At 43.5% G+C, this 26,296-nt stretch overlaps 1 protein-coding gene across 2 annotated transcripts in view; it reads right to left on the bottom strand.

Annotated features, from left to right (window-relative positions):
• Positions 1-26,296, bottom strand: part of LOC132357399 (cytochrome b-245 heavy chain) — a 108,322-nt gene that overhangs the window by 29,979 nt on the left and 52,047 nt on the right. The gene's annotated exons all lie outside the window — the stretch shown is intronic.

Here is a 26,296-nt window from a genome sequence, read left to right as displayed (position 1 = left end):
TGTGTGTGTCTACACACAGAGACACCCATACACACACATACGTAAATTCAGTATATAAATAAATTAATTTCATACTAACAACTCAACACTATCAAGTAGTTTCTATTATTATGATAACATTTACAGATGAGGAAACTGAGACCCAGAGCAGTTAAGTTACTTGGCCAAGGTCATGCAGTTAGGAAACCGTGCAGTTGGGATTTGAATCCCAAGCAATTTGGCTATACTTTTAACCACGATACCAGAAAAAAAAGCCTGACGGTGGCAAACACATCCCAAATCACTCCTAATACAAGCATGGGAAAAGAAAACATAACAAATAGACCAAAATGTTTGAATGACTGTAGTATTCCCAGGCGGACATGACATTTTTCTAGGCAAGGTAGATAAACAGGGTCAGAACAAAGGTATGTCAGATGTGGTAGATGCCAAAGTCAGATTTAGCATTTTTTTTTCCTCTGACTCCCATCCAGTCTTTAGGACATGAAAGAGACAGAAGGGTAGGATGGTAACCCCTAATTGCATCAGGGTGCTTGTACAACAGCTAGAGTGAATAGAGAGGTAAAAGAAGAAACTAGAGGAGCAAAAGGGAACAAGAGAAGAAAAAAGAGAAGGAGAGGCCTGAACTCTTTGGGTTATTGTCTATGAAGCACTTGAGACAACCTGCAGAATTATGACCGTGAGTAAAGTAATATTGTTTTTCACTTTTTAATATTTAAGGAAAGGTACTCAACTGTGACTTTCTGCATGGCTCTTGAATCATACGTAACCCACATAAAGGACAGTCAGCTCCCTGGTTCAGTTACACACAGAGATGAATTCAAAGACACACAGTTAGACAATCAAGTTATATGGCAGTTATTTGCCTCTCTGCTCTGGGATTTCTTCCTCAGCCTTTACTTGCTCTGTTCTGTTTCAGATGGCGGATTAGGAGCACCCCCCGTTTTCTGCTTCAGGTGGCATCTTGGAAGTGGTTGCCTTTCCACCGGAAGCTCCAGCTCCCATCAGTGAGCCTTCCCCTCTGTGGCCTGAGCTCCTGCTGGCCATCACCACTGTGGTTCCAGCTCCTGCCAGATGGCCCTGGCTTCTGGGCTTGAGTTACACCACCTCCTGCCAGGTTTCGTCCAACCCGGAGGGCGGTCACCACTTCCTGTAGTTGTTAATCTTTATGTTGCCTCTGCACCCACGTTGGGATTCTCCACTTTCCCATCATTCATGTAACAAATCCCTGGGGTAAAATTCCCTCTTTTGAAATAGGGTGGTTTCCGTTTTCCTGACTGGACTTTGCCTGATACAGAAAGTAATTCAGACCTGTACTCATTTTCTTGTGGAATTAAAGAAGTGAGGCATATATGCCTAATAAGGAATAAAACACCTTACAATCTGCTCTCCCTCTTTCTGTTACTCTCAGATTCTTTCACAGTGATGACTGCTGCCCTATCAGGCTCTTTGAAACTCTTTGAAAGTCTTCCCCTCCCGACCCCTCCTCTCTTTTCTCTTTCCCAGCCTACTGGTTGATCTTGCCTTACTCTATCTTAATCTTCAAGTCTCTCCCACATTTTTTCATCTACCTCCTGAGGCCCGTGCTCTGCTGGGGAAGCAATGGAGAAGGGACCCTGGATACTCATATACTAGGAAATAATGTTCCTCGAATATTTCCCAACTTCTTTCCCCTCCCTCCACAGTTTGAGAAGAAAATTCAAAAAAGAAAGAATATTTCTGTGGGTGATCAACCATTCCCTCCTATGGCTTTTTTTTTTTTCTCCTTTATAAAAGTAATCACAGGGCTGTGAGTAGAGCTGTCTTACGAGCCTTAAGAACTTCAATCAGTTTCACAGCTGGAGGAAGAGAGCTCAGTTGCAATGAAGAGTAAAATCTTTCTTTTATGGAAAGTAACTTCCCTCTTGAGAACACTGTCTCAGTGAATTTCAATGTCCTCTCCTCTTGAAAAGACAAGCGGAGGGTTTGATAAGGGAGCAACAGGTACTGGTTGACTGGTATGGCCTGGACACCGAGGATGAAGAGAATTGAACCTCTGTGCGTTAGCTGACAGTCTATCTTCTCCCAGTCACTTCGGCTTCCACTGCCTCCTAAACTGTTAATGTCAAGTTAGACTGTGATGAATGTAAGGAAGTATTCACCCCTTCTAGCAGGCAGTAATGACCAACACCATCAGGCTTGTGATTGAAATCCTAGACGCCTCTTGAAATCCTAGACGCCTCTTGTTCCTGGTGATGATGAAAAATGGATTTGTGTTCCTTTTATCTCTACTGTGCATGCTATTCTTTTCAGAACTGCCATGATTCCACTCTCTGTGCATCCATGAGTTACGTGGCCCCAGTTTCCTTGCTTAAGGATGACCAATGAGAGGACTTCATCTCCCTAGATACAGTGATTGTCCCAGGGGTGGGCATTTGACCCAAAAGAGGCCAATGAGAGTTATTTGCATGAGGAGGGAGTTGTTAGGGACTATGGAGGAGAGTGGGTGAAGCTTTTCTTTCTTTGTGAATGATGCGTGCCTGCTGCTGCCATAGACCATCTCTATTACCTTGTGCTAAGAAGCTGCATAAGAATTACGCCAACACAAAATCAGATCAGTAGCTGGGGAAGGATTGAGAGGTTTGGAGACAAATACGATGACAAGGTTTGCATTCTTGGGTCTGATCTACCTGAGACACTTGGACATCTCAGTTATTCTTACAGATTGGGTTCCCTGGAAGTACACTCTGAGGTGGAGATTAGTGTTCAGGAGTTTGATCTGAGAGTGTCCTTGGAGGTACACACCCGTGGAAAGGAAGGAAAGATAAGAAAACAGGAGTGGGCAGAAGGAGAAGTTGAATTATCATCTGGTCACAAGAAGGCCTCCGCAATCCTCTGGGCACCACTACCATTTCCTGCTGTAAAAAAACTTTGAGTTGGCTTTCTACCACTTATATCTAGAAGGGTTCCTACTAAAGCATGGTGTAATGAAACCCACTTTAATTCCATAGCCATGGTCTCAAAGGTTAGTGGAAGTTGAATAAGGCGGCTGGAATGGGATCCAGACGTTCTATTTCCTGTTTGAAGGAGAAAATAACAAAGTAAAAGAAGAGACGATCAGGGAAGAAGAGGCAATTTTCTGATGTAGGTGATTAAAAGCATCAAGAACATGGTTTTACCTGGTATTGTATTTATTAGAAAGTGAAAATGTCTGGTGGTGAGGATTTTAAATTTAGCTCTTTAGGTTAAATGTGATTTGCATACATTTATTCATGAGAATAAGGAAGAAAATGAGGAAAGCTTACATATTTTCTCCTACTAATCATTGATTTGAATTTAAAACTTTCCAGTATGCTTCCTGTGTAAATTATTTTCTCTTTTTCTCTTGAAAAAAAATCTGTTTTTACAGACTTATCTTGGTCTTAACAACAGCTAACATTTGTAAAGCATTTTACACATGCCCAGTGCCTTATGTGCTTTATCTCATTTACTTTTCATGACCACACTATAAGGTGTGCAAAATTATCATATCCATTTGAAGTAGGATGAATATTGGCCCCCCCCACCCAAAGATGTCTAGGTACTGATTCCCAGAACCTATGAATATGCTACTTTACATGGTTAGAAGGACTTTGCAGACATGATTAAGTTAAAGATTTTGAGATGGGGAGATTATCATGAATGATTCCGGGTGGGCCAGTGTAATCACAGGGGTCCTTATTAGAAGGAGGCAGGAGGTTCAGAAGCATTGAGACAGGATGTGAGGGATGAAGCAGAATTCAGACAAGAAAGAAGATGCTGTGCTGCTGACTTTGAAGATGAAGGAGGAAAAGCCATGAGCCAAGGAGTGCGAGAAATGCAGCTCTAGAATCTGTAAGAGGCAAGGAAGTGGATTCTCTTCTGGAGCCTCCAGAAGGAATGTAGATCTCCTGACACCTTGATTTTAGCCTGGTGAAAGTGATTCCAGACCTCTGACCTCCAGAACTGTAAAAAAGTAAGTTTGTGCTGTTTTAAGCTGGTCATTTGTGGTAATTTGTTACAGCAGCCATAGAAAACTCATACACTTTACAGACCAGAGAGAAGAGCTGCAAAGAGAGAAAGTAGCTTGCCCAGAATCCCATGGCTGCCTGACACCAGAGCTGAGATTTGAATCTGGGCAGTCTGATGTATCACTGCTTATTCGAGCCACCAGAATCATTTTGTAAAGCTAGGGCTTCATTGTCAATAATAAAATCATTTTATGAGCATCAGCTGCTGTCCCAAGACCCCTGGATTGAACTCTGCTCTCCTGCTGTCGGTTGGCAACACATATTATAGCTCTTCCCCACAGGACTGATCAGAATAGCCCTTGATTTTCAGTCTCCTTCTGACAGCCTATATGTTGCTGACAGTTTCCTGCAGTAACCATTGGCGTGCAGAACCAGCTCAGCCCAAGAAGCCCGAAGTTTGCTGAGCCACAAGCGTTAGGTCCCTACTACCAGTTTCTGCGTATTTCACCTTGACCTGAAGCACGAAAGCTCTGTCTCTGTGTCTCCACTATCACTTTTCCTTGCCCCAGGATGTATCTGAGCTCTCATAGCCCCACTTTGGGCAGTTAGCAAGGGCTCATCCTGGTGAAGATGTTAACCAGTCACTTAAGTGTTGGCCACGTATGCTAACACATATATATGGTATCTAAGGAAAAAAAAAAAAAAAGGTCATGAAGAACCTAGGGGCAAGATGGGAATAAAGACACAGACCTACTAGAGAATGGACTTGAGGATATGGCGAGGGGGAAGGGTAAGCTGTGACAAAGTGAGAGAGTGGCATGGACATATATACACTACCAAACGTAAAATAGATAGCTAGTGGGAAGCAGCCGCATAGCACAGGGAGATCAGCTCGGTGCTTTGTGACCACCTAGAGGGGTGGGATAGGGAGGGTGAGAGGGAGGGAGACGCAAGAGGGAAGAGATATGGGAACATATGTATGTGTATAACTGATTCACTTTGTTATAAAGCAGAAACTAACACACCATTGTAAAGCAATTATACTCCAATAAAGATGTTAAAAAAAAAAAAAAGAGTCAAGTGTCGGTTCTTGTAGGAATGCCGGTATTGTAATAGGATTTTCTCCAAGAGAAAAGGCATATTCGTTTCACACGACCCTGAGGTCTAGCTCCCTTGATTGTTTCAGCAAATGATGTCTAGCCTAAGAAAACCAATAGTGTCTGACTGCTTGCTAAGGAGAAATTGAATATGTTTCATGTAAACACGTGTAGTCACATATATAGCCACAGTACAATTATCAAAATTAGGAGCTATAACACAAATACAATATTATTGTCTAATCTACAGTTCATAGTCAGAGTTTACCAACTATCTTAATAATGCTCTTTTTGTGATTTTTGTTGTTGTTGTTTTTGTGCTCTAGAATCCAGTCTAAGATCATGCATGGAATCCAGTTGTCATGTATCTCTGGTCTCCTTTAATCTGGACCAGTTCCTCAGCCCTTATCTTTTTTTTTCCTGATTGTGGCATGCTTGAAGAATATAGACTGGTTATTTTATAGAATGTTCCTCATTTGAGGTGTGTATTGTATTCATGACTAGACTCGGTTATGCCTTTTGGACAGGAATACGCTAGAAGTGGTGTGTGTCCTTCTCAGGGCATCACATCAGGAGGCACATGAGGCACATGATGTCAGTTTGTCACATTGCTGGTGATGACCTTGCTCTTAGGAAATACACACAGAAATATTTAAGAGTAAGTGTAGGCAATTTATTTTCAAATGGTTCAAAAAAAATAATATGGAGAGAGAATGATCATGGAAATCTGACAAATGGTAATAGTTGATAAATCTGGGTCAAGAGCACACTGGATTTCTTCGTCCTATCCTGATAACTCTTCTGCATGCTTGAGATTATTTTAAAATAAAGCAGTTAAAAAATCTGACATATTAGAAGCTGTCTTCAGTGTACAGATTGCTCTGGGAGCTGGGGAGCGTTAGTTTTGGGGCGACGTTGCTCTTTTGTTGGGGAAGGCACTCTGATGGGCTTTTTGGCGATTCAAAGGCACTGCCTGGTCTAGGGGTTAGAGGTGGAGTCAGAGAAAAGCTAAGCTACTCAGCACAATAAAACGAAAGGATGATGTCCTTGGGTGGAGAAACTTACAGGGTTACCTGATGTGAGGCTTGCACTGGAGACTGTGAAAGAGAGCGTCATGGCGGATAGATGTGGTTCTCACGGAGATGAGGAACAGGCCCCAGAAGAGGACAGAATGTCTGGCCCAAGAGAGGACATGGGCAATCAGGGACTTTCCTGTTCATGGTGATGATCTGAGAGAACAGGGCCACACACTAATGATTGTCGGTTTTCCCTTTCCTATATTGTAATTCCTTTACGTTGTTTCTATGTCTTCACTAAAGCTGACTGACCAGCACAACACAGCATCAGCCTTGAATTAATGGTCATCTTGAGGGATAAGGCGGAAGCTGGCCGGAGGGTGAAATAGACTAGAAGGGCCTGAGGCAGCAAGGAGAGAAAAATGATGAGCTGATCAGAGGTGACCCAGAGGAACAGCAGGAGACATCAGGAGGATACCAACAGTCTGAGAATCCCTGGAAATATTTGGGAAAAGACATTGGATTTCCAGGTGTTCTCTGGCGTTTGAATTGTAGTGATTTGGATATTGAAGGGAAGCAGACTGCAGAACTCTGGGGAACTTCATCATATATAGGAAAGCAGAGTTCAATTGCCACATATGGGTTGCATACAGTAAATGGTTAAAAAATATATTTCAATGGTTTAACTCTAGTCCAAAGGAAGAGTTGGTGTGCCTACCTTCTACTGCAACAAGCATTAGGAGAACAGTGATTTTGTTAGGCAAAGTTGTCCATTGCAGATGAGGTGGATCAAGAATGAGAATTTTCCTCTGTGTGTACTTTCAAACTTTGCTAGTTTAGGGACCATGTATAAAAATAAGAAGATAGATAATGAATATTTATTTTATTTTAATGCAGTGAGATTATTAATTTGTGGTCACTTGTGAGATTTACTGAACTGCTTTCTTGAGACTGAGATCTCAGGAATTTAAAAAGTCTAAGAAACTCAACCAACAAGAGTTCAAATGAATCATAAGGTTTTATTTTCTCACTGATGTGAGAAGACATCTGCACACACTGAACTTGAAACTACAGGCTAAAAATGTGAATATTGCTATCAGTTCAAAGAAGTGAAGATAGTCAGACACAGCCCAGACTGTTCTATAATTCAGAAACCACATCCATTTCCCTTATTAAACTTCCCTGGACTCAATGGATTAATGATTTTGAACAAAGGCAAACATTTTGGTGGAAATGAAACCATGATTTTAAAAAAAGATTTGATGACTATGGATGGCACTTAAAATTTATTCAGTTGCCTTGGAAATTTAAACGTCTATATCTATACACATATAATTGGATGACTATCAGTCCTGTCAGTGTGATTCAGTTTTAAAAGTACTGACTGGGCTTAAAAATAAACCATGCCCATAAAAACAGAGAGCGTCCGTGGAAATATAACAATATGTGACTATAGATGCTAAAACTCTCATAAAATATCTAGCAATATGGTGCAATGATGAACAATGCTTGGGTCTTAGGTAACTGTATAAAATTGCTGTCATTAATGGAATAGCTGAAATCAAAGAGGCACCATGAGCAATGCATGCCCAGAGTCAAAGTGAGGTAGGTACTCTCTAGCTCTATCCACTTCACATTTCCCCGGGATGGGGATGGTGTAGCCTGTTAAATACCAGCATAGCAGGCACTGTTTTTCATTACTCTAAAGATTTTCTTAACTCCCTTCTCGTCTACTGCCTCCCAATATAGAGGATGAAAAAAACAAATACTAGGTCTCCCAAAGTTCCCAAACTTCCTTGCAAGTAGCCTTTTAAAAAAATCTTCCAGGAGGATGGAAGATAAAGCGTTACGGGAAAGCTTTTTCTTTTATTGAAAAAATAATAATAAAAATAAAGTCAGGGATGATGTCAGTGAAAGTGGTGACGTTATAGACTGAATTGTGTCACTCTAAAATTCATCTGTGTTTTTTTTTTTTAACAGCTTTATTGGAGTATAATTGCTTTACAATGGTGTGTTAGTTTCTGCTTTATAACAAAAGAATCAGCTATACGTATACATATATCCCCATATCCCCTCCCTCTTGAGCCTCCCTCCCACCCTCCCTATCCCACCCCTCTAGGTGGTCACAAAGCACCGAGCTGATCTCCCTGTGCTATGCGGCTGCCTCCCACTAGCTAGTATTTTACATTTGGTAGTGTATAAAATAAATAAAGAAATAAAATAAAATAAAATAAAATTCATCTGTTGAATCCCTAATCCTCAATGTGACTGTATTTGGACACAGGGCCTTTAGGAGGTAATTAAGGTTACATGAGGTCACAAGGGTGGGACCCTAATCTGATCGGACTGGTGTCCTTATAAGAAGAGGAAGAGACACCAGAGGGCTGTCTCTTTTTCTCTGTGTGCACAGAGAACAGACCATGTGAGGATACAGTGAGAAAGCAGGAAGAGAGGCTTCACCAGAAACCAACCCTGATGGCACCTTGATCTTAGACTTCTAGCCTCCAGAATTGTGAAAAAAAAATTTCAGTTACTGAAGTCACCCAGCCTGTGGTATATTGTTGCGGCAGCCTGAGCAGATAAATACAGGCAGAGTAAGGAAATCCAGGAGGTTGTCCATGCCCAGAATCATTGAAAAACCGGGGGAAAGATTGTCAGGAGAAGCCTCATCAGAACGCTGGACGATAATGAAACGTTTACAGCAACAAGTGAATGCTTAACTAAGAGAAAGGCCATGAGAACACAGTAGGAGAACTCTGTGGCACTTTAACTTACCTTGGTCCCATCCCTCTCTGTAGGGTGGCAGTTGACTTTGAAGACGGCAGCCTGCATTCCCATTGTGGGCACCTGGTTGCAGAGGGACTAGAGCAGACCTTAATCCCAAGGAACTGTGTTTGTCTGTTTTGATCGGTCTGGGGGTTCCCTGAAGGACAGGCACAGGGTGCTTGATTTTGTTTCCCCTAAGTCAGAGCTCTCTCAGGGTGGAGAAGGGGCCATGCAAAGATCCTCCCTCAAAAGCATTGAAAGGAAATCCAGTACCACTTGGGGCAAAACATAACAATTGGAGCAAATGATAGAAACACTGACAGCCCGGCAGGAAAAGCTAGGTATGAGATCCTTTGGGCAATAAGGGTTTTGACAAGTTGCCTTGTAGACTGGGGAAACTAGAAGGCCACACACATGTCCAGAGCAGGATGCATGTTCAAGAGAGACCTGAGAAAACCATAAACTTCCACATCTAGCTGATCTCTATGCTCGGAGTAAGTAGGAAGTGAAGGTTAAGGCAGAATTGTAAATGGTATGACTAAGGCGTGAAGGATTGTGCCAGCAGGGAGCCAATCTTCAAGGACCTGGAAAGTATATTTTTCTTTCTTTCTTTCTTTCTTTTTTTTAAATTTCACTCAAGGCATTTAAGGAAACCTCTGCCAAATGACTAGCTGACCCCTGAGCTAAAGGAACAGAGACCTCATATACCACTCATTGCAAAGAAGACAGTCTTTACAAAAGTAGTTCAGAAAAGTCACTAAACAAACAACTACAACCCAAGGCAAGCAACAACAAATCCCGAAGGTGGAGCAAAGGATCTAAGTTACTACATGGTAAGATTCAAAATGTCCAGTTTTCAACAAAATATTACAAGGCATATAAAGAAACAAGAAAGTAGGTCTCAGATGAATGGATAAAGAAAATGTGAGCAGGCTTCCCTGGTGGCGCAGTGGTTAAGAATCCGCCTGCTAATGCAGGGGACACGGGTTCGAGCCCTGGTCCGGGAAGATCCCACATGCCGCGGAGCCACTAAGCCCGTGCGCCACAACTACTGAGCCTGTGCTCTAGAGCCTGCGAGCCACAACTATTGAGCCCATGTGCCACAACTACTGAAGCCTGCGCGCCTAGAGCCCGTGCTCTGCAACAAGAGAAGCCACCACAATGAGAAGCCCGCGCATTGCAATGAAGAGTAGCCCTCACTCACTGCAACTAGAGAAAGCCCGTGCACAGCTGAAAATAAGTAAATAAAATAAATAACTTTATTAAAAAAAAAGAAAATGTGAGCTATATACATGAGTTGGTGGTCAAGGGGTACAAACTTCCACTTATAAGATGAATCAGTTCTGAGGATCTAATGTACAGCATGGTGACTATAGTTAGCAATACTGTATCATATGCTTGAAAGTTGCTAACAGAGTAGATCTTGAATGTTCTCACCACAGAAAAGAGATGGTTTGTAGTGAGGTGGATGGACCTAGAGACTGTTATACAGAGTGAAGTAAGTCAGAAAGAGAAAAACAAATACCGTATGCTAACACATATATATGGAATCTAAAATAAAGAAATGGTTCTGATGAACCTAGGGGCAGGACAGGAATAAAGACGCAGATGTAGAGAATGGACTTGAGGACACGGGGAGGGGGAAGTGTAAGCTGGGACAAAGTGAGAGAGTGGCATGGACATATATACACTACCAAATGTAAAATAGATAGCTAGTGGGAAGCAGCCGCATAGCACAGGGAGATCAGCTCGGTGCTTTGTGACCACCTAGAGGGGTGGGATAGGGAGGGTGGGAGGGAGGGAGATGCAAGAGGGAAGAGATATGGGGATATATGTATATGTACAGCTGATTCACTTTGTTATAAACAGAAACTAACACACCACTGTAAAGCAATTATACTCCAATAAAGATGTTAAAAAAAAGAGAAAGAAATGGTAATTATGTGTGGTGATGGAGGTGATAAGTAGTCTTATTGTGGTAATCATTTTGCAATATGTACATGTATCAAATCATTATGTTGTACGCTTTCAACTTACATAATGTTATTTGTCAATTATATTCCAATAAACCTGGGGGAATAAAAAGATACGGTCATACTGGGGTAGAATGGGCCCCTAATCCAATACAACAGGTGTCCTTATAAGAAAAGGATGTGAAGAAAAGAGGGAAGAAGATCATGTGGTGATAGAGGCAGAGACTGAAGTTCAGCAGCTGCCAGCCAAGGGGTGCCAAGAATGGCTGGCAACTACCAAAAGCTAGGAGGAGGCAAGGAAGGAGTCTTCCCTCCCGGTTTCAGAGGAAGCATGGGTCCTTCTGATAACTCGACTTAGGAATTCTGGCCTCCAGAACTGTGAGACAATAAATTTTTGTGGTTTTAAGCCACTCAGTTTGTGGTACTACTTTGTTAAGGCAGTCCTAGGAAACTAACACATGCTCCCTGTGGAGAAAACAACTTGTTCCAAGGCCTGGAGGCAAGAGAGAGAATGACTCAGTCAGGGATCTGCAAAGAGTTCAGTGTATTTAAAGTTTAGAGAGAGAGAAAGGAGGGTAATGCCAAGAAATGAGGCTGGCTAGATAGGCAAGCAGGGGCCAGATTATGCAGGAGTTTGCAATTTAGCCTAAAGATGAAGAAAAGAAAAAAAAGGGGTGGGGTATTCCCTAGCGGCCCGGTGGTTAGGACTCCGCGCTCTCACTGCCAAGGTCCTGGGTTCAATCCCTAGTTGGGGAACTAAGATCCTGAAGGCCTCGCAGCACAGCCAAAAAAAAAAAAAAAAAAAAAAAAGATTCATTGAATGGTTTAAGAAGGAGGATAAATGAGCAGATTTATGTGTTACAAGAGTACTATGACTTCAGCAGGAAACGGGATGGAAGGGAGCACTGTAGGCAGGAATAAAAGTTAGGAGGCTGCAGAATTTGTCTAGGTGAATATATAAATTGGCTACCACTGTGTAAGAAAATGCCCCAAACCCAGTGGCTTAAAATAACATCCAATATTATTTCAGTGAATATGTGGGTCAGTTGATAGATGACTTATCTACGCTGGGCAAGTCAGGAGTCAGCTGATCTAGACTGGGTTTGGCTGGCCATGGCTCCATGCCCTGTGTTTTTTATCCTCCTCCTGGGAACGGTGGGCAAACCTGGGCACATCCTTCTCCTATGGACGGGAGGGGTGCAGGAGAGCAAGCCCAAACAGACAGGCTCTCTTTCAAGCCTCTGCTAGCGTCATGCCCGCTAACATCCCATGGGGCAAAGCACACCACCTGGCTGAGCTCAATTTCAAAGGGGAGGAAATACATTTCACCCCTCGATGGGAGGAGCTGTGAAGTCACATAACAAAGGGTGTGCCTATAGGGAGGGCTGAAGGATTGAGGCCATTCATGCGTTCTACCTGTCAGGTAGGATTCTGTCCCTCATGATGCAATGGTGGCCTCCAGGCACACTACCAGGCAAGCTATATAAGAGGTCACAGAAAAGAAAGACCTGCTGACCATATGAAAAAGCTTGACTCACTTAATCAATAAACCTTAGAACGCACAGCAAATGGCAAGGGGAAAGAGGTGAGGACACTGAGTACAAGGTGCAAACAAGCAGAAGTACTACACTTCCTGAATCCAGGAACACGCAGTGGACGAACATCCGCCCTCTCTCTGTCTCTGCTGCATCAGCCTTCCCTGCCGATCGTGTGGTTACAAGCACCAGAGTTGAGGTTTGAGCCAGGGGTCTACAGACAGAAGGGGCCCGGGACCGACACAACATACTTCCTCTGAGACATGCAGAGACTAGCACACCTGGCCACAGCTGTAGCCTGTCAATAAGTCTGCTGAACAGCTAAGGGTTTATTTGTATTTCTTAGGAAGAGGACACATGGGGCCACGATGGGTGCCACCAAGGCGTGGCTGAATTAAGACTCCATAAGTCTGTAGTGTTGCATAATCCTGACATAAAAATAGTCTGCCTCATGGACCTCATGTTTATTTATCATATATAGAGAGAGTATTAGTGTTTCCTTGGTCCTTCCATCCTTTTCTATCTATAGGTACACAAATATGCCTTACTTGCTTTATTTATCTCACATGTCTTCCAGGTTAATAACTTACTTACTGCTATGAATTGAATTGTGTCCCCCAGCAAAATTCATAGGTTGAAGCTGTAACTTCCAATGTGAGTGTATTTGGAGATAGGGCTTTTAGGAGAAAATTAAGGTTAAATGAGATCATAAAGGTGGGGTGTCTAATCTGATAGGACTGGTGTCATAAGAAGAGGAAGAGAGAGAGATATCTCTCTCTTTCTCCATGCACATACACTGAGGAAAAGCCAGGTGAGGACACAATGAAACACAGCCATCTACAAACCAGAAAGAGAGGCCTTACCAAGAACTTGACCGTCCTGGCACTTCCACTCTCCAGAACTGTGAGAAAATAAACTTCTGTTGTTTAAGCCACCCAGTCTATGGTATTTTGTTATGGCAGCCTGAGCACACTAAGACACTTATCTATGTCTAACCCATCTGAAGAGTTCCATGCCTCCCATTTGTTTTCTTGTCTTTTACAGCGGAATTGAATATTCTCCAACAGTACAGCAAATGTACACTATGCCACCGCTGTGAGAGATGGTAGTGATGTGAATTAGACTAGACTAGACTAGAAAGGACAGCAAGGGAGAGAAATGGAAGGATTCAGAAGTCGCACTGCCAGCATTTGTTGCCTGAGGAGTTAGTTGCATGAGACTGAGGGTCAGGAAGGAGTCAAGGTTGACCCCAGGTTTCTGGCTTGGGCAGGTGGTTAATGGTGACGCCATCCCCTGAAGAAAAGTGCCAGGAGGAACAACCATTGTGTGAAGAGAGGTAAGGAATTCAGCTTTGCACGGGCCTGAGTTTCGGTGGGTGGGGAAGGGGAGACGAGGTCTCCGAGGAGACGTGTTGGCTGGTTAGTCGGATGTGCAGTTGGAGCTCATGACCGTGGTCTGGCTGGAGACAGGGGTGTAGGCGTCAGCAGTAGAAGTTAAAGTAGAGAGTTACAAAAGGTCACGGGAGAGGGCAGCGGTAAGAAAGGAGGAAGCCCCTCGACAGATGCTTCTTGGAGACCTCGCTTCGAAGGAGAGCAGAAGATGAGGAGACTGAAATGGAGAAGAGGAAAGGCAGGCAGAGGAGAGAGGCCACACCTGCAACGATGGGCCTCGGCAGCCGCTGGAGTCCCAGGCACCAGTCATCTGGTGTAAGTGTGAAGCAGACTAATAAGTGACCTGGATTCGGCAATGAGGAAGCTTTGAGTGACCTCAGTGAGAGGTCTCAGTGGACAGCAAGGGCGGGAGCTAGATGTTAACGGGTTGGGGTGAGGAGTGGGGTCACCTCAAAATGCTGCCTGCGATGGCGAAGAGAGAGCCTGGCTGGAATCGAGAAGACATGTGGACACCACGTGGAGCTGGTTTCCATTCGCTTTGGAATAAGAGCTGGTGAGTGTTGTGGAGAAGGAGCCAGGACAAAGGGAGAAGCTGAACATGGGGGCTCTCTGATAGAGCCAGGCACCTGGGCCCACGGCAGGAGGGAAATGGGATCAGCCCTTGTCTTGTAAAAGGAGGGACAGAGAGTGCAGATGCAGGAGCGTCTGCAGGGCGGTGGCAGGAAGCCGAGGGACTTCCTCTCTGTGGTTTTCATTTTCTTTGTGAAAGAGCAGAAAAGGTCTTTTGTTGAAAATGAAGTGGTAGGTGGATGTTTCAGGACAATGAAGAAACTTTTCAGGTTTTGTGTCTGCTGTTCCTAAGTGGGGTTGACCGCAGAAGCCAAAATGGCTTCCAGAGACCTGAGAACCCAGCTGAGTCTGAGATCATAAGCTGACAGTGGTCTGAAGCTGTGGGTCATTGTCCTCGCTCTCCTTACCAACTCGTGTGCAGGTGTAGAGCAAGAAGGCAGTGGAGGTGATCGGCTTGGGTTTTGCTGGCAGAGGGCACAGGAGGACAGTGTGTGAGGGGATTCAGGACACGTGCAGGAGAACGGTGGAAGTGACGGATGGTGGAGTCTATGACGGGCGTAGCACCAAGAAGGGAACACAAGAGGGAAGCAGAGACAAAGGGTCAAGAAGAAACCAAAGGTCTTGATGAGGTTGAAGGGCAGTCATCTTGGGTGTGAATGAATGAGGGACAGAGACAAGGTGGTGTTCCGAGGGGGCACATCTGTGATGGAGATTTTAAACATGATGCACTTCCGAGAGATGATGGGGTTTAGAGTGTGGCCTTGGGGGTGGGTGGCTGAAATGGAGGGGGAAGATTTCTGAATGAGAAGGCAAAGGAAAAGTGAGGCAAGGTTCTGGAGCCACTGAAGTTACCCAGAAGGAAGGCCCTCCTCTCGTTGCAAAGGGGTTTAATGAAATTACATAGAAATTGTTTAAATCCTGACCTTCCACTTACCAGCTATATGACCTTGGGCAATCTACTTAACCTCTCTTAGTCTCAGTTTCCTTACCTGTATAATGGAAGAGAGGTATTCATACCTATTTCATTGGGTTGGTGGGAAGATGAAGGGTACACAATGCACATAGCACAGTGCTCGACACACGGTGGCTGCATGATGCATGAGTTCTACCTCCCTTTTAATTTTTTTAATTTTTAATTATTTATTTATTTATTATTTATTTTTGGCTGCGTTGGGTCTTCGTTGCTGCGCGCGGGCTTTCTCTAGTTGTGGCGAGTGGGGGCTACTCTTCGTTGCGGTGCGCGGGCTTCTCACTGCGGTGGCTTCTCTTGTTGTCGAGCATGGGCTCTAGGTGCGCGGGCTTCAGTAGTTGTGGCACGCGGGCTCAGTAGTTGTGGTTCACAGGCCCTAGAGCACCGGCTCAGTAGTTGTGGTGCACGGGCTTAGTTGCTCCACAGCATGTGGGATCTTCCCGGACCAGGGCTCGAACCCGTGTCCCCTGCATTGGCAGGCAGGTTCTTAACCTCTGTTCCACCAGGGAAGCCCTACCTCCCTTTTAAAATGTGGTCCAAACAAGAGGAAAATGTTCTAGGTGCGGTCGGACTGGTCAAGAGTGAAGGAGAATCCTGACTTCCGTTGTTTTGGAGATAGCATGTCTATGGTGTAATCTTAGATCAATTGTGCTACCCTTTCAAAGACTTGCCTCACATTCTTGGCTCACACAGAAGTGTGCAATCACCTTGAACCATGAGAAGATTTTAATGTAAACTGCAGCAATTTAGTTGGGGTAGCTGATAAAAAATATCTGGCCGGTATGATCCAGCAATCCCACTCCTGGGCATATCCCCAGACAAAACTCTAATTTGAAAAGATACATGCACCCCTATGTTCATAGCAGCACTATTCACAATAGCCAAGACATGGAAACAACCTAAATGTCCACTGACAGATGAATGGATAAAGAAGATTTGGTACATATATATAATGGAATACTATTCAGTCATAAAAAAGAATGAAATAATGCCATTTGCAGTAACGTGGATGGACCTAGAGATTATCATACTAAGTGAAGTAAGTCAGAAAGAGAAAGACAAATACCATATGATAACACTTATATGTGGAATCTAAATTATGACACAAATGAACTTATCTACAAAACAGAAACAGACTCACAGACATAGAGAACAGACTTGTGGTTGCCAAGGGGGAGGAGGGGTGAGGGAGGGATGGATTGGGAGTTTGGGGTTAGCAGATGCAAACTATTATATATAGAATGGATAAACAGCAAGGTCCTACTGTATAGCATAGGGAACTGTATTCAATATCCTGTGATAAACGATAATGGAGAAGAATATGAAAAAGAATATATATATGTATAATTTTTCCTGTACAGCAGAAATTAATACAACATTGTAAATCAACTATACTTCAATAAAATTTTTAAAATATTAAAAAATTAAAAAAAAAAGAAAACTACAAAAAATATCTGGCTGGGTATATATAAAGTGAGAAGCCTCATGGGAGGAAAGTTGCATAAATTTGCTCGGGCTGCCATCACGAAGTACTACAGACTGGGCGATTTAAAAAACAGGAATTTATTGTCTCACAGTTCTAGAGGCTATAAGTCCAAGATCAAAGTTTTAGCAGGGTTGGTTTCATTCTGAAGCCTTTCTCCTTGATTTGTAGATGGCCGTCTTTTCCTTTGCCTTCACATGGTCTTTCCTCTGTGTCTTGTCTGTGTCCTAATCTCTTCTTATAAAGAAATCAACCATATTGGATTACAGTCCACCGTCAGGGCCTCATTTTAACTTAATTGCCTCTTTAAAGACGCTATCTCCAAATACAGTCAAATTCTGAGGTTCTGGAGGATAGGACTTCAACACATGAATTCGGAGGGGAGCGGGACATAATTCAGCCCATATCAGTTGTAAATGAGAATTCCACTCTTAAAACAGTGCAGATTTGTCAAGGTTTCTGGTCATATAGTAAGACATATTAGAAACACAGAAGTAAAAAATGTTGAGAGAATATAAGTTAAGTTTTAATAAGATAGTATAATATTATATAATAATATACCAAAAGGGAAAATCGCTGAAGAACTACTCACTGTGATGCAAATCAAAACTGCAATGAGGTATCACCTCACACAGGTCAGAATGGCTATCATGAAAAAGTCTACAAATAACAAATGCTGGAGAAGGTGTGGAGAAAAGGGAACCCTCCTACATTGTTGGTGGGAATGTAAATTGATATAGCCACTATGGAAGACAGTATGGAGGTTCCTCAGAAAACTAAAAATAGAACTACCATATGATCCAGCAATCCCACTACTGGGCATATACCCAGAGAAAACCATAATTCAAAAAGATACATGCACCCCAGTGTTCATAGCAGCACTATTTACAATAGCCAAGCCCTGGAAGCAACCTAAATGTCCATTGACAAATGAATTGATAAAGAAGATGTGGTATTGTGTGTGTATATATATATATATATATATATATATATATATATATATATATATATATACACAATTGAATATTACTCAGCCATAAAAAGGAATGAAATAATGCCATTTGCAGCCACATGGATGGACCTATACTTTATCATACTAGGTGAAGTAAGTCAGAAAGAGAAAGACAAATACCATATGATATCACTTATATGTGGAATCTAAAATATGACACAAATGAACATATCTACAAAACAGAAACAGACTCACAGACCTAGAAAACAATCTTATAGTTACCAAAGGGGAAAGGGGGTGGGGGAGGGATAAATTAGGAGCTTGGGATCAGCAGATACAAACTACTATGTATAAAATAGATAAGCAGCAAGGTCCTACTCTATAGCACAGGGAACTACATTCAATATCCTGTAATAAACCATAATGGAAAATAACTTGAAAAAGAATATATATATATATATATACACAACTGAATCACTTTGTTGTACACCAGAAACTAACACAACATTGTAAATCAACTATACTTCAGGGAATTCCCTGGTGGTCCAATGGTTAGGACTCTGCACTCTCACTGCCGAGGGCCTGGGCTGATCCCCGGTCGGGGAACTAGGATCTTGCAAGCTGTGCCGTGTAGCCAAAAAAGGAAAACACACACACACACACACAGAAAACCAAAAAAAACTATACTTCAATAAAAAAATGAATTACTGGGAATTCCCTGGCAGTCCAGTGGTTAGGACACTGTGGTTTCACTGCCGAGGGGCCCGGGTTCAAGCCCTGGTTGGGGAACTAACACCCTGCAAGCCGCACAGCACCGCAAAAAAAAAAAAAAAAAAAAAAGAAAGAAAGAATTACTCACTGAGGGGAGAAATAAATAATGCATCCTGCTCCCTAAGGATAAAAGTATAAACTTGTTGAATCAAAGAAACAAAACAGGATAAAACCAAAAAAAAACCTTGATGTGGGTAGGTGGTCTTTTTCTATATCTAAGGGCTGAGCTTGTATTTGGATATGTGTTTCTTCTTGGAAACATGGACATAAATGTTTCTTTGGAGTTTGAGCTATGGAAGAAGCTCTGCTAAAGAGCTGCAGTGATGGTCCTGCTGCCCTGAAGATAGATCCTTGGAAGTGATGATAAAGATGCAGTGTAAATTGCACTAAGTTATCTGAATTCTCTCATCCAGTCCTTATTCGGAGGTCACAATTTCAGGATGGCCACATAGGTATGGGAAGGAAACTAACATTTCTTGACATCAACCACTGGCAGGGTCTGTGATAGGTGGTCTGTATTCATTAATTTAATACAGTCCTCATATCAAGATTAAGAAGTATCTCTTCTCATCCCCATTCTACAGATGAGTGTGGTGAGGATTAGAAAAACCAAGTATTCCACCTAAATTCTTATGGTGGTAGTAACAGAGGTAGGATTCAAATTTAGGTTGATCTGAAAACAAAGCATTATTACATTTGATTATACCAAGCAAGTGGGTCTAGACCAGTATTGTCCAATATGGTAGCTACTAGCCACATGTGGCTTTTTAGATTGAAATAATTAAATTTAACCAAAATTTAAAATTTAATATCTCAGTTACACTAGCTGTATCTCAAGTGCTCAATAGCCGCACGTGGCTAGTAGATTCCGTACTGGACAGCACAGGTGTACAACACTTTCATTATCACTGAAATTTCTATTGTCCAGTGCTGGTCTAGAACTAGTAGGTTCTGACATAATTTAATTTATAATTACTTCTGTGAATGTTTCACTGACAAGATGTTTTCCGGCAAGTCATAAAACTAGCAACTAATAAAAATGTAGATTGAAAGGTAAAAATTTGATCACTGTACTTTTACAATCTTTTTTTAAACTATGAAAGATGAATACCTAGAACTGCATATAACATAAACATATAATTTAACTAACAGTGTTAAAGTGCATTCCCATGTAAGCACCAGCAGGGCTAAGAAACAACATGGTCAGTCCTCTGGTTTCCCCCACCTGGTGTCCCTTCCTGATCATCGTCAACCCCCTTCGCTTTTGGGGTAACCAATTGCCTGACGTGATGTAATGATCACTTTTTAATAATTTTACCACCTATGGATGTATCTGTAAACCACAGAGTTTAGTTTTGCCTTTTTTTTTTTAAATGGGAATTATTAATTTATTTATTTTTGGCTGTGTTGGGTCTTCGTTTCTGTGCGAGGGCTTTCTCTAGCTGTGGCAAGTGGGGGCCACTCTTCATCGCGGTGCGCGGGCCTCTCACTATCGCAGCCTCTCTTGTTGCGGAGCACAGGCTCCAGACGCGCAGGCTCAGTAGTTGTGGCTCACGGGCCTAGTTGCTCCGTGGCATGTGGGACCTTCCCAGACCAGGGCTCGAACCCGTGTCCCCTGCATCGGCAGGCAGATTCTCAACTACTGCGCCACCAGGGAAGCCCCTAGTTTTGCTTTTAAAAATTTTATATAAGCTGAATCATAAATTATGTACTCTTTCTCATCTTGCTTTTTATGTTCAACATGATGTCAATATGTTTCATCCATGTTATTGTTTATAGCTATAGTTCATTCACTTTCTTTCCCGTATACATAATATTCCCATTGCATAATTATGCCACACTTTATTTAGCTCTTCTACCTCTGATGACCATTTGGGTTGTGTCCAGTTTTTGACTACTAGAAATGTTTTTCTTCCTCTGAAAAAAAAGAAGCAAGCTTTTCCCTTCTGTGAAGATGAGACTCAGGTTAGCAGCAGTTTACAAGCACTTGGGACCTCAGCTACAACAAGAGTCTATTTTACACGGCGACTCACTGCACTCATAAACGTATAGAACTGAAACAAAAATGCCTCCAGAGAATAACTGACTTGACATATGCAAGGCACTCTGATATTTCCCCTTGTATTCAATTCTAGTCTATTTCTTTTTTTAAAAAAAAATCTGGTTGTGACCCAAAATTGATTTGGGGGTGCATTAATGGTTTATACCTACAGGCGGAAGAATTCTGGAAGCTGCGTTACATAAGACACGGACAGCAACACGAGGCTAGTAGGGCCCTTCCAGAGCAGGCCTTCCATGGTTTCCATGACTACCCATTTTTCAGGCCAACAAAATCACCCATGCAGTGAACCAAAACTGTCACGGCAACCTGCTCCTTCCTCTCTTCACCAGCACGGGGATGGGAGCGCAGCACACAACTACAGCAGCAGGAATGTGGACTCTTGTCACCAGCGCTTTCAGAAAGAATCTCGGCCTGGCTTTGTAGGAAGCCTCATGGCCCAGAAATGGTTTGTCAACGCATCCCACCCAGGCTATGGAGGCGCTGACCCCTTCCCTTACGTCGGAGGAGAATTCCTCCATTCAGGAGCTGGCCCCTCCGCAGGGTGTGGAGGAATTCCTGGTGACCCCGAGAAGCCAAACCTTAGCTCTGAATCAGAGGACAGGCCTCCTCGTAGGCCTCCCTTTGTGTCCCTCTCCTTCCCAAGTTCACGGGCTTCCTTCAGCACCGCAGACGGTGAGAGTCAGCTCCCTCGCCATGTGGCCAACTCCCAGTGCCATGGGGCTGCCCTGCCCATCTGGGCCTCACACCTGGAGCCGGGACCCCTGGGCGGAGGACCACAGCCTTTCCAGAGGGCAGGTCAGGTTGCCAGGTCTGATTTTTCTGCAGCGTCGTGAGCTGTGGGTGATGAGGGGAAGGAAATCTGGGAATTGTGGGTGTGGGGTGGGCGTGAGGGTGGCGGCCTTGTTCCACTTTTAGCTGCTGAAGCAAGAACATGTGATGTCCTGGGGGACCTCCAGCGAGTGGGGTGGGTAAGAGCGAGGGTTTTCAAGTCAGTGGCCTGGACTCAATCCCAGCTCTTCCACTTCGGGGCCGCGTGACTTTGACCGATTGTTTAACCTCAGCCGTGGCATCCACAAGTGTAAGCGCCACAGCTCAGTCCTGTTCTGAAGATGAAACGCGATGATGCCTGTGAACCACTGAGCACACGGAACGGGCTCACTGGAGGTGGCTGCTGTTATTAACACCTTGCTGTTGTCGCCATGCGGGCTGGAGGAAATGGTGCAGAGGCCTAGGCAGTGGCTCTGGGAAGCAGCTAAACGCAGGTGTAGGGCCTGGGAACTGCACACACACTACACTCGAACCCAGAAGCTTGCTCTACCTGAGACGGCAAACGTGGGTTTGGCTTGCTGGCCTGCTGGTTACCAGAAACTTCAAGGAGAGCGGTGCTGGGAAGGACTCTGAAGCCATGGAGAGTGTCAGGGTGGCCACCGAATGTCAGGATTGGTCACCGTGGCCCGGACGTGGGCTTGGAGTGCAGAGGAGGGGAGAGACTGGAGTGGGGAGACCAGGGGGGCACTTGCCTTTCTTGCCCCTTTAGTGATTTACTGTTTAGTGATTTAACCTTTAATCTTCCAGGATGTTCAAGGTGGCTCTTTAAAAAAACATTATTTCTGGTCAAAACCTTGCTGGGTGGTATGGAAGCCTCAACCATATTTCTGCCGGGCCACAGTCTGCAAGGTGCATATTTGAGGAGGCCGTCAGATGTATAATGGAGGTGGGTCAAACAGTAGAGAGGAAAAGAAGAAGGAGGAAAGAAACAGCCAGCCACAGGACAAGGAACGTAAACAGAAGGGAGAAAATTAGAACATGTGTAACTTCTGAAACAGTGTCCTAAGCTCAGGCCAGGTCCCAGCGTGAGGCAACTGCCAATATTCTGTACCTGACTGAACAACACTGCCACCTGGTGGCCAGGACAATGTGACCGTCGAGGGGTTCCTTTGAAAATCACACACAGTATTTGAAAAATGTGGGGAAATGGGTGAATGGATAGAAAATTTAAAATCTTTAAAATACTGTGTTTTGTCACGTGCATGTAAAAGTGTGCTACAACGAGAGGGTAGCAGAAGTGAGATTGTAAGGTAAACGAGGAACATGCATCCATTTTTTTTATAGCTGACATTTATTGAACGTTTACGACGTGCCAGGAGCTAGTCTAATTGTTCAATGCGTATTATCTCATTTACTCCTTACGCCAACCTTATGAGATAGTGCAATTATATCCCCATTTTCTATTTGTGGAAAATGAGGCATGGAGGGTGAATGCATCTAGCCCAAAGCCACTCAGCAAGGAACTGGCAGTACTAAAATCTCAACCCAGGCAGTTTAGCACAGAGCGCAGTGCATATATTTGAAATACAAAGGAAGCCAGAGATTGAATTTAAGTTTCAAAGATTCGAAGGGTAAGCAAGTAGAGATAATTTATTTTTTCCTAAGTGACTCAATATACAAATATGTACTGAGCCCCTTCTCTGTGCTCCCTACTGTATCCCCAAGTTGGAGAAATAAAATGCACATGTAGGACACAATCAGAAAACAATATATAATCTCATCAGAACATGTTGTCAATTGTGCAGGGCCTAGTATAGTTGATGAACAGAAGGAATTAGGAGGCAGTCATGAGGGAGGCTAAGGAGTGAGGGTGGAAACATTTCATAATAAGCCAAACTAGGTTAATGGAGGTGTCTGGAATTCAACAGCGCCTGAAGCAAGGACTTGGACTCCACAGAGACAGACTAAATACTGTTGGGAGGGAGAGTTTTGATGATGGATAATAAACTCAACTGAATCGTCTTCCTGCACATATATTTACTTTTTAAATATTGTATTCCAGCTCCTTCCAAAAAGCATTTTGGTAATGAGATATCCTGGACCTCCCATGTCCAAAGAATGTTTTCTGGGAGCTCTTCACCTTTGTGTCTCTCAAGAAGAGAAGTGGGGAGCGTGCAGAGGGTAAGGGGCCTCATGAAGGGAGAGAAGAGGTTAAGGACATAGACTCTGGAGCCGGTCTACATTCAAATCCCTAGTTGATCTTGACAGCTGTGTGACTTTGGGCAAGTTACTTAACCTCTCTGTGCCTGTTTGCTTATTAGGTGGTGATCAGGATTAAGATGACTTAATTCATGTAAAGCACACAGAACAGGACCTGGTCCTCAATAAACTGCTCCTATATAATTATAGTAAGAGTAATAACCATACCTTAAAATGCACATTAGTGGGCTTTTTTGCATTTCCATGTGGCTGACCCTGTCCCTAGTCACGCTGAGGCAGCGTTGGCCTGCGACGGGGGAATGGAGGGATGTGATTGATGCTAGCACCTAAGAGAGGAAGGTAGTGTTGCCATTGGAGGTTGGCAAAAAGAAGAGTTTTTTGAGTTGTAGCCATGATCTTGAAAGCCAGGCTTCATTGTGAGAACCATTCTCTAAGTTCTTTGGTTCTCACTGAGCACATCAAAAGCAAATCCTAGAGGGCTGAGGCCTCTGGCAGAGCAGAAAGGACACTATTTCAGCCTGGGTCACCTAGAACAGACTTGCTGTCCCAGAGAAAAGTGGGCCGTGAGGGAGAGGAAGTGGGCGGTGGGCCCGCAGGGGGAGCTGTGGGAAGAGGGAGTACCCTGCATCCTCAGCCTGGGAAGGGACATATGGAATCAGTTGAGAGATTAGGGGCTTGCTTGTGCTTCTCTTCGCATTGGTGACTCTCTGAGGGACGCTTGTCCAAGGCCCAACCTAATCACAAGTTACCAAGGAGGAGGCGAGGTCAGACAGAGAGAGGGCAGGGACTTGCCCTCTGGTGTGGCCTTAGGGATCCAGAAGCCCTGCCTTGCCGGGGAGGTGGGATGTGAAGCTGAGGCCGAAAGCCTTCAATGTACCCCCTGTGGAGCAGTCGCAGGCCCCGGAGGAGGGAATGGTGCTGGCTCTGGGGTCTGTAGCTCACAGTGAGCAGAGGAAGGCCAAGGAAGGCAGCAGAGGATGGGTCTCACCAGCTTCACACCTGGGCAGCAGCCCCAGCAGAAAGTGTAGGGCCCAGGTGTGAGCTAACACTGGCCTGACCTGGCCCCAGGACCAGCCTCAGGCCAGAAGGTTCAGGTGCCCCTCCGCCAAGAGGTCGGTTGCACACAGTGTCTCCCCCACACACAGGAGTACCGCCATCTTAGTAAAGGTGGAGGGCAGGGAAGGCATCCTGAAAGACAGAGCGTTTTATGTATGGGCAGAAGACCTAAATAGACATTTCTCCAAAGAAGACATACAGATGGACAACAGGCACAAGAAAAGCTGCTCAACATCGCTAATTATTAGAGGAATGCAAAGCAAAACTACAATGAGGTACCACCTCACACCACTCAGAATGGCCATCATTAAAAAGTCTACAAACAATAAATGCTGGAGAGGGTGTGGAAAAAGGAACCCTTCTACACTGTTGGTGGGAATGTAAATTGATACAGCCACTATGGAGAACAGTATGGAGGTTCCTTTAAAACCTAAAAATAGAACCACCATATATGATCCTGCAATCCCACTCCTGGGCATACATCTGGAGAAAACTATAATTTGAAAAGATACACGCACCCCAATGTTCATACCAGCACTATTTACAATAGTCAAGACATGGAAGCATCCTAAATGTCCATTGACAGAGGAATGGATAAAGAAGATGTGGCACATATATACAATGGACTATTACTCAGCCATAAAAAGGAACAAAATTGGGTCATTTGTAGAGACATGGATGGACCTAGAGACTGTCATAAGTCAGAAAGAGAAAAACAAATATCATATGTTAACTAATATATGTGGAATCTAGAAAAATGGTACAGATGATCTGGTTTGCAAGGCAGAAATAGACACAGATGTAGAGAGCAAACGTACGGACACCAAGGGGGGAAAGTGGGGGGGAGGGGTGGTGGTGGGATGAATTGGGAGATTGGGATTGACATGTATACACTAATTGTATAAAATAGATAACTAATAAGAACCTGCTGTATAAAAAAATAAAATAAAAATTAAATAAAAGATGTGGTACATATATACAATGGAATACTACTCAGCCATAAAAATGAAGGAAATAATGTTGTTTGCAGCAACATGGATGGACCTAGACATTATCATACTAGGTGAAGTAAGTCAGACAGAGAAAGACAAATATCACATGACATCACTTATATGTGGAATCTAAAATGTGACACAAATGAACTTATATACGAAACAGAAACAGACTCACAGACATAGAGAACAGACTTGTGGTTCCCAAGGGGGAAGGGAGGTGGAGGAGGGATAAATTAGGAGTTTGGGATTAGCAGATACAAACCACTATATATAAAATAAACGACAAGGTCCCACTGTATAGCACAGGGAACTGTGTTCAATATCCTGTAAGAAACCATAATGGAGAAGAATATGAAAAAGAATATATATGTATATGTATAACTGAATCACTTTGCTGTACAGCAGAAATGAACACAACATTGTAAAACAACTATACTTCAATAAAATAAAGTTTAAAAAAATGAAAGACAGAGCATTTTAAGTCTAAGATGTCCAGTTATTCCAAAGAGACTATTCAATTTAGCCCAGATGGAGACAACCGGCTTAGCAAAGTTTTGTTTTGTTTGGGGTTTTTTGGTGTGTGTGCACCAAATGGGGATGGGGGGTCCATTCTAGAATATAAAGAAGCTCCATTTTACTTGGCTAAGTGTGAGGAAATCAGTGATTCTGTTACCTTTCGACACATATATCTGATGAAATATTC

This window comes from Balaenoptera ricei, chromosome X (genome assembly GCF_028023285.1).
Source record: "Balaenoptera ricei isolate mBalRic1 chromosome X, mBalRic1.hap2, whole genome shotgun sequence".
Classification (NCBI taxonomy): domain Eukaryota; kingdom Metazoa; phylum Chordata; class Mammalia; order Artiodactyla; family Balaenopteridae; genus Balaenoptera; species Balaenoptera ricei.
Note: the sequence above shows the minus strand (reverse complement) of the source record. Positions and strands in the feature narration are given on the sequence as shown.